The sequence below is a fragment of the Arvicola amphibius genome, chromosome 12, assembly GCF_903992535.2.
Source record: "Arvicola amphibius chromosome 12, mArvAmp1.2, whole genome shotgun sequence".
NCBI lineage: Eukaryota > Metazoa > Chordata > Mammalia > Rodentia > Cricetidae > Arvicola > Arvicola amphibius.
Window position 1 is genome coordinate 24320593 of NC_052058.2, and position 8923 is coordinate 24329515.

General features: G+C 42.1%; 1 pseudogene; it reads left to right on the forward strand.

Annotated features, from left to right (window-relative positions):
- The first annotated feature begins 899 nt into the window (after positions 1-899).
- On the forward strand, positions 900-5514 carry LOC119827074 (annotated as a pseudogene).
- Positions 5515-8923: the final 3409 nt, after the last annotated feature.

Genomic DNA, 8923 nt, shown 5'->3' on the forward strand with positions numbered 1-8923 from the left:
TTCAAGGCCTCTCAAGTTTTATGTGGATTTACCTAGTACATGCTGGAGTGCCAATCTGTTGTTGGAAGCCACTTGTTCATTCCTGGCTAACCAGACTCATAATCACTCAGAAATCACTATTTGGCCAATACTTAAGCATGCTTTTAGCTAGCTCTTTTATCCTGAACTAACCTATCTACGTTAATCTATGTATTGTCACATTTTCCTTCTTCGGTGTCTGGACAGGACTGGGAGGAATTGGCTTCTTCCTTCCCAGAATTATCCTGTTCTCATTGCTCCACCTCTACTTCCTGTCTGGTTGTCCCACCTATACTTCCTGCCTGGCTACTGGCCAATCGGCATTTATTAAAAACATAATTGACAGAATATAGAATTGTCCCACACTACTTCCCCCTCTTCTTTTAACAAAGGAAAATATCCATAGTCCATTTTTTGGGAATGTCCATTCCTCCCCAGTCCTGTCCAGACACCAAAGAAGCAGGATGTGAACTGCTCTGCTGAAAAAGCTACTGAGCCATATGGCTAACATAGATAAGAATAATGGGCTAATATAAGTTACAAGAGTTAATAAAAAGCCTGAGCTAATGGGCCAATCAGCTTATAACTTATGGAGACCTCTGTGTAATTTTCTTTGGGGCCAAATAGCTGTGGGACCTGGTAGGAGAACAGAAACCCCAATAAGCAGGCCCGCATGTTACATGGCATCTGTCTCTGGTGGGGCTATATCGTTTCTCATGACTCTGCCTTCTTTTTCCCAGCATTCAGTTTAGTTTTCCCCACCTAGCTCTACTCTGCATTATCACAGACCAAAGCAGCTTATTTATTCATTAATCAATAAAAGCAACACATATACAGAAGGACATCCCACACCAATTAATTGCATCCAAAAATTTAATCAAATGTGGGAACAGACTGATCCAAGATGGTGGCTGTGGAATCGGAAATTACCCCTACAGGAAACAATAAAAATATTATTTAATCAGGGGGTTGCTAACCCAGAACACTGTGTTAAGCATCCTCTACGGAACAGTTGGGTGCTCTGCTTGTATTTTTGTTTTTAAAAGAATGAAAGCAAAACATGGCAAACAAAGCTCTAATCGATCCCTAAGTTTGATCCTGATGGAGACTTTTAGGCTCTGTCCAACCATATAGTAATTTAATGTCTCTCTGTGACTACTCACTTCTTAAGGATGATATTAAGCCTTAAGGAGAAGATGAAAGAACGAACTTGGAAGATGATGGTGATGTACATTGAACAAATAGCAGATACAAAGTGACCTCGGTCACAGGGCTAGAGACCCTGCAGTGCCTAACTGGAAAGTCTTTTGGTGACTACAGTGATGATGTATGTGGAGCTGTTACTAAGGTTACAGCTGGAGGGAATAAGACAGTGATGTGGACCACTGAATGTGAAAACAGAGAAGCAGTTATATACATAGGGAGGGTATACATGGAAAGGTGCAGACTTCCTCCAAACATAGCTTTCTGTTGTGAGCCCCAATCACACTCAGTTACAAAGACTGGCCCCACCATTAAAAATAGGTTTGTTGTTTAAGAGAACACTTTCAGAGTATTCTCACAGGAGACTCGTCAAACAGATCAAAATTTGGGAACGGAACCAAAGTCTCATCAAAGTGGAGTGGAGTGCACTGAAGCTTGATTCCATCTAGGTGGTTAAAACATAGAGTTCTCATTCGCCTTTGTCTTGCTTGTCTGTGTTCATTCTTTTTTTTCCATCCCCAGAATCTACAGATGTGGTCCTGGTCCACTCTGCAACAGCTGAGTAGAACTGCCATTACACACACATTTGCCTTTCCACAATACTTAAAAAAGCACTTGCGTTTCTATTACCAATAGCAGGAAAAATTCCGTTTCTGTTCTGTTCCATGCAGGAGCAAATTTTGCTGGTATGAAAGTGTAAGTACGGTTTTCTAGCAATCATTTTCCTTTGGAACAGGTCTCCAGACCTTAGTAGGCCTCTAGACCTTAGCTCAACAGACACCATGATGGACATACCATTTAAAGCCTTGGAACCCAACACGTAGGCAGTAAGAACAAAGACCTAATCCACCAAAGCCCACAGATGTGGGAAAATCCTTAAATGTACCAACCTTTCTTTTCAGCTTCTGTAGTTCCACTTCTGGCTAACTGTCCTTACTTACTAGCTGAGATGTCAACCCAGGATGAAGGTTTTGTGCTGAAAAGCTCACCCTGAAAAAAAGCTTAGGACCAGATTCGGGTCCCAAACATCTAGCATAGTTGCTGACCAACTAATGAAAGATTTTCTATTGGCTTGAACCTGTGTCTGAGCAGTTTTCTTGGGTGAATCACTTACAACACCTTACCAGGTATCTTCCTTGTTATCATCTTGCTGATGGCTGCTAGATTATAATTTGCTCCTTCCTTGATAACATCAATGGTTCTAAGTTCAGTTTTTCATTTGTTATACTTTTCTTTTTTCCTTCTATAACACTGGTTGAGGATCCAGGGATATGAAAGAAAGGTAGAATAAAAATTAAATTTGTGCATTCTTTGATAATTTTTGTGACTATAAAGCTTTGCTACAAATTTATGCATCTCTTTCAAGTCAGTGATCTATTTGTGTGAGTTCCTAAACATAATTGTGGAGTATAAAAAATGTAACAGCATAATTACATTCCTAACTAGAATTGGTGCACCTGTTTTTGTATCTTTAAGCTGGTATTTTAGCAGGTTTTATTATTAGTCAGTTATCTTATTTCATTAGAAATGGCTCAAGTAGAAATCTGGTCCCATTCACATGAAGACAGTGTACAAAACTAAATAAATGTGTACAGTGAACTGTCTTTTAGAAAACTAGATTTATTCCACTTCTTTGTATCTATAGAAGAAATCTGTACTTTGCAGAGCAAGGCAGTCTCTTTTGTCCTCTTATAGTGTCTTTCCCATGTACAGCCCAAGTTTCATGCATTAGCTTATTATTATGCTTATTAAACATTTTAATAAACTGAATAAGTAGCATTAGATAGATTAAAACCATTTAACCATCTCAGATTTGGAAAGGATTTGAAGGTGAACCATCGGCCAAGCATCTTTTCTTTTCTTTTTGGGGGGACTCAATATAATTATTTATTCTTTTTGATCACATTCTTTCTCTTCCAACCTTCCTACCCCATCCATCCTCATGTTATCTCTCTTTTTTCTCTCTCTCTTTCTCTAAGACAGGAAAACTAAGCAGAAAACAAACAAGCAATAAGACAAAATCCAAACAAACAAAAGGTGCACAAAAATATAGAGTCTGTTTGCGTTGACATACACCCTGACCCAGGAATGTGGTTGGTAGCCCCGAGACACTCTGAGAAAACTGATTTCTTTTTCCCTGCAGGTATCGTCACAAATAGCTTCCTGGTTAGGGATGGGACTTTGTGTCCACTTTCCATTCTCAGCCCAGCACACTTTTTGACACACTCACTGGGCCAGTACTTGCCACAAACCTTGAGGATCCCAAAATGAATGACACAATCCCTTTCATGAAAGTGCTGGCTGCATCTGTGACCAGCAAGTCTGGTCAGTCCAAAAATTAACAAAAAAAACAAAAAACAAACAAACAAAACAGTGGCAGGGAGAAAGGGGAAGAGAACCAGAAGGAACAGGATGGTTGAGATGGGGGAAGGACAGAGACAGAGAACAAGGAAAGAGATATCTTGATTGAGGGAGCCATTAGGGGTTAGTAAAAAACCTAGCACTAGAGAAGTTCCCAAGAATCTGCAAGTAAGACCCTAGCAAGAGTGGAGAAGGTGCCTGAACTGGCTTTGCCCTGTAGTCAGATTGATGACTATCTTAAATGTCATCATAGAAACTTTGTCCAGCAACTGATAGAAGCTGATGCAGAGAACCACAACAGAGAATTGGGCTGAGCTTCCAAAGTCCAGTCAAAGAGAAGGAGGAGTGAAAATATGAGCAAAGAGGTCAAGACCATGATGGGGAACCCACTGAAACTGCTTTCCAACTCCAGCCTGACAGTGACGGAACAAGCATAGGACCAAACTAGGCCCTCTGAATATGGGTGACAGTTGTATAGCTGGGGCAGACTGTGGGGCCACTGACAGTGAGATCAGGATTTATCCCTACTGCTTGTTCTGACTTTTTGAAGGCCATTCTCTCTGAAGGAATACCTTGCTCAGCCTAGATATAGTGCTGAGGGCCTTGTTCCTGCCTCAAAGTAATGTGCTAGACTTGGTTGACTCCCCATGGGAAACCTTACCCTCTCTGAGGAGTGGATGGCGGTTGGGATGAGGGGGAAAGTGGCGGAAGCAGGAGGACAGGAGGGAGTAGGAAAATTGAATTTGGCATGTAAAATGAGAAAAGATAGTTTTAAAAATAAATTAAAATAAAATAAAAACAAAAAAGAATGATAGACGGAAAACATCAAGAATGAGAGAATTAGGAGGAGAACATCAAGAGAGATGGAGGAGCATTTCTGCATAGAGATAAGAAAAGACAATGTAAGACACGGAATGCAGACTGAAAACTCAGTCAGGAGGAAGAGGTCTTGCTGTGCAAGTGCAAGAACTTGAGTTTGGGTCCCTGTCGTCCACGGCAAAGCCAGGCGTGGCCGTCCATGTCTGTAACCCCGGTGCTCTAGCCACGGGCGTGATGGAGACAGGAGGATCACTGGGGTTTCAGGGGCTTGCTGGGAAACCAAAAGATGGCAAGCTCTGGGCTCATCTAGAGATCCTGTCTCAAGAAGGTAAGGCAGAGAGAGGGGGGAGGGGGGAGGGAGGGAGGGAGGAAGGAAGGGATCACGTGTGTGCACACACAGGGCAGTGACAAGGTAACAAGATGTGGCATTTCTGAGACAGGTGTAGGATCTACTGAAAACAGGAAGAAAGCTGAGTTCTCCCTAGGCCAGTGGGAGAACCACATGAGAGATTTGTAGTTGGGGGAGATAAGTTAGAGAAGGTTTCGGAGTCAAAGAGGCATCCCTTCTGAGGCTCCAGCATCATCAGATTGTTCTTTGGAAGGTGTGGATGGAGGGAAGAGACTAGGAAGTGATTGGGGTAGAGTTACTTTGATATCCCCAGGCTTCTGATCTGCAACCAACGGGCAAAAAAAAAAAAAAAAAAAAAAAAAAAAATGTCCCCTATTACAATATTATTAGATATTCAATTTTTTGCTTTATGCTTTAAAAATCTATTTTATTTTCAACAAAATGATTTAATTGAAAACAGCACCACAGAATCTGAGCATTGGGAAGGACTTCGGAGAATGTATCTGGGGAGAAAGGGGCAAAGCAGACATATCTTTCGCACAGCCGGAACTAAGTTTACAATCAGTTTTTGTTGCCTTTTCCCATTATCTTGCTTCACACACACAACCCAGCCTCTCCAAGCTATACTTACCCTCTCCCCAGGGTGCTAGATAATACTTGTATACTTGGGCTATTTTCATTTTTGCATCATTTTCCCATGAAGATTCTTGTTGTTTCCTCTTTCAGACATGACACAAGGACCTCAGGCTGGCCTCATCAACTGATCCCCATGGCACCTTAAAAGACAGCATTCCCCAGGGATCGGCAATGCTGGGGACGAGTGGTCTCAGGGGCTGCATTCCCATCAGTCTTGGGCTATCTCAGTAGAGCTAGGATGCGAGCAAGTTTCCTTGTGAAGGAAAATATTCATGCCTATAGCCAGCATGGCTTCTTCTGATGCCACTTATAAACATTGCGGTTTGAATCTGTTCAAAGAAGAATGAATTGTTGGTTTTGAATGTTATTGCAGAAGAAGCCCAATCAGTTTCTCAGGGTACCATTCTGGGAAAATCTCAGCATCCGGAAGATTTTATTTCAGATGGTCTCCAGGAAGCAGCTTATTAAAAGCATGCCCTTCCCAGGCATGGCTTAAGGCTGGCAATGCTCTTTCCCCTTCTGTCCCCAAGGACAATGTGGGCATTATACAAAGGCAGAAGAAAATGTGTCTATAATTACCTGTCTTAGGAAAGTTAAAGGGGCCCAACAAAAAAACTTTTCTCTCCCCACTGACACTCCTGACCTGTCTTGATAGTTTCTCCATGACTTAGACCTCACCGTCTCTAACAAAAGCTTACCTACAAAAGAGATAATGCAAACAAAATACATATCTCGGTAGCTATGAAATCATTAATTAGCATAATGCTTGGCGAAGAGCCAAGGCATTCCATGTGTGCTGACTAATCTGGTAGTGGCTTATTTCTTTGCTTGCTGATCAGAATCCTTAAACTCTGTTTGTACCAAGCGCTGCAGTTAAGAGGCACTCACTGAGAGACCACGCTCAGCCTTCAAGGTACTCATAGTTGCCGAGGAGAGGCACACCTGGGGACATGGTTGCCAGGAAGGGCAGAAAGTGAGTCCAGTGGCTGGAACTCTAGCTACGATAAGATAGTAGTATCAGGTACCCTCAGAGACAAGGAAGGGGAACATTTGATATCTGACTCTCAAATGCCAGGAGTTGTTGCGTAATTCCTAGAAACTGCAGCCATTCTTCAACACCCAGTAGTACCATGCAATTTGCTAAGAATCTACTGGGAGGCCCCAGAGAGCCCCACAATAAGGGAAGGCCTGTCAGCAAGGTGAGTTAGAAAGGATTTAGAGAAAAAGAGAGTGGTCCATACACTGCATTGGCAATTATAAATGACAGAGGAGGCTGAGGCTTTTTGGGGGGAGGGTTGCATAGAGAACAAGTGCCTGAATACTGATTGTTTTAAGGGAACAGACTAATTGTTTCCTCTAGCAGGGAGGGAAGACGAGTGCAGTAAAAGGCAAGCCAATGCACATCCATTCCCACTTATTCTTTGTGCTCTTGTGTGTGCTTGCATGTCTGTGTGTAAGTGTGGGCACACGTGTACCACAGCACACACGTGAAGTTAGAGTCCGTTTGTCTGGTTGCTGCCACCATGATGAATTTCAGGATAGCTGGCCAGTAAGCTTCAAGCCACCCTGCCATCTATGCCTCCCATCTTACTGTAGGGATGCTGGGAGCATGCATCACTAAATTTGACTTTTGGGATGAGTTCTGGTGACTAAAATAAGGCCATTGAACCACAGCGTAGCAAGCACTTTTACCCACTGAACCATCTCTCTCACCTGCGGTTCTCATTTCAATATGAGGTTCAGGCATACCTGCTGGTGATACACTAGAGATAGTTTTTAATGGTTATTGTTTATTGATTATTACAACATTTTAAGTGATAATAATTCAGTGTATCTTTTAGCTTCCTTTTATATACAGAAAGGTAAGACTCGAAAGGGTCCCTGACTGCCTCCATGCTGGCTGGCTGAGGCACCTGCCCAGGGTCAGGAGCAGATGCTGGGGGAGTGTTTGTTCCCACTTATCTAAACAATGTAGCCCAATCTGGCCGGAAAGACTGAAAGACGACAGGAAAGCTACTAGAAATGGACCATTCTGAGCTGCTCCACATGAGGAGGGCAAAGCTGAGGCAGTCCTGCAGACTCACGCACCAAAAACATGACACCCAGAAGGTGGGCACAGTTGCTGGTGCTGCTGTCTCCTACACAGGGAAGAAGAGCCAAAGGCCAAATAGCCCATCATGGAATTCAGCTAAGGTCTGAAGACTTCCTAATTAGCCTGTGCACCTCAACATCAAGATCCACAAGTTTAATAGGCCATTCTGAATCAAAAGGTCAATTATGAAGCATCTAACATTTTTTTAGTTCTAAGAATATATTTTCTTGGTTCTGCTGTGGCTCCAGCAATACTTCTTTTGTTTCTTTTTTCAACTGTGGGATTTAATTTTTTTTCCTGATCCAGAAATTGGTTTTGTATATCCAAGTCTTAAGTTTCTTAATAAAGAAAATCTCAGAGAGAGCGAGAGAGAGAGAGAGAGAGAGAGAGAGAGAGAGAGAGAAATGAAAAGAGAAATGAAAAGAGAGAAATGAAAAGAGAGAGAGATAGGGAGAGAGAGAAATGAAAAGAGAGAAATGAAAAGAGAAAGAGAGAGAGAGATGATTAAGGGACTTACCCAGGATAACACAGCTAGAAAGGCCTGAGACAGCCATTAAGACCCAGAGACTATGGTTTTGTTTCTCATAGTATCCTGACACAAGTTTAGAAATAGGTATATTTGGATTTGGATTAATATGAGTAAATTCTTTTTATTTCCTTTTATTCGTGATCGACTAATAGGATCATTGGTTGGTTTACTTCAGTTAGTTAAAACCCCCATATAAATCTCTTTTCTTATTTGCTTTCTTTTTATTTTTTTTATTGATTTTTATTGAGCTCTTCATTTTTCTCTGCTCCCCTCCCTGCCTCCCAACTCCCCTTCAGCCCTCTCCCTAGGTACCCATGCTCCCAATTTACTCAGGAGATCTTGTCTTTTTCTACTACCCATGTAGATTAGATCTATGTATGTCTCTCTTATGGTCCTCATTGCTGTCTAGGTTCTCTGAGATTGTGATTTGTAGGCTGGTTTTCTTTGCTTTATGTTTAAAAATCACTTATGAGTGAGTACATATGATAATTGTCTTTCTGGGTTTGGGTTCCTTACCTGCTTCCTTAAGAAAGAAAGGCCTAGCCGGGCGGTGGTGGCGCACGCCTTTAATCCCAGCACTCGGGAGGCAGAAGCAGGCGGATCTCTGTGAGTTCGAGACCAGCCTGGTCTACAAGAGCTAGTTCCAGGACAGGCTCCAAAGCCACAGAGAAACCCTGTCTCGAAAAACCAAAAAAAAAAAAAAAAAAAAAAAAAAAAAAAAAAAAAAAAAAAGAAAGAAAGGCCTAGCCAGGTAATGGTGTGCTGCACACCAGCATCAGGAGGCAGAGGAGCTCTCTGAATTCAAGACCAGCCTGGTTTACAGAGCAAGTTCCAGAACAGCAAGGCTACACAGAGAAACATTGTCTTGGAGAAAAGAACAAAAAGAATGGCCTTACTACTCTGAAACTACAGCTAG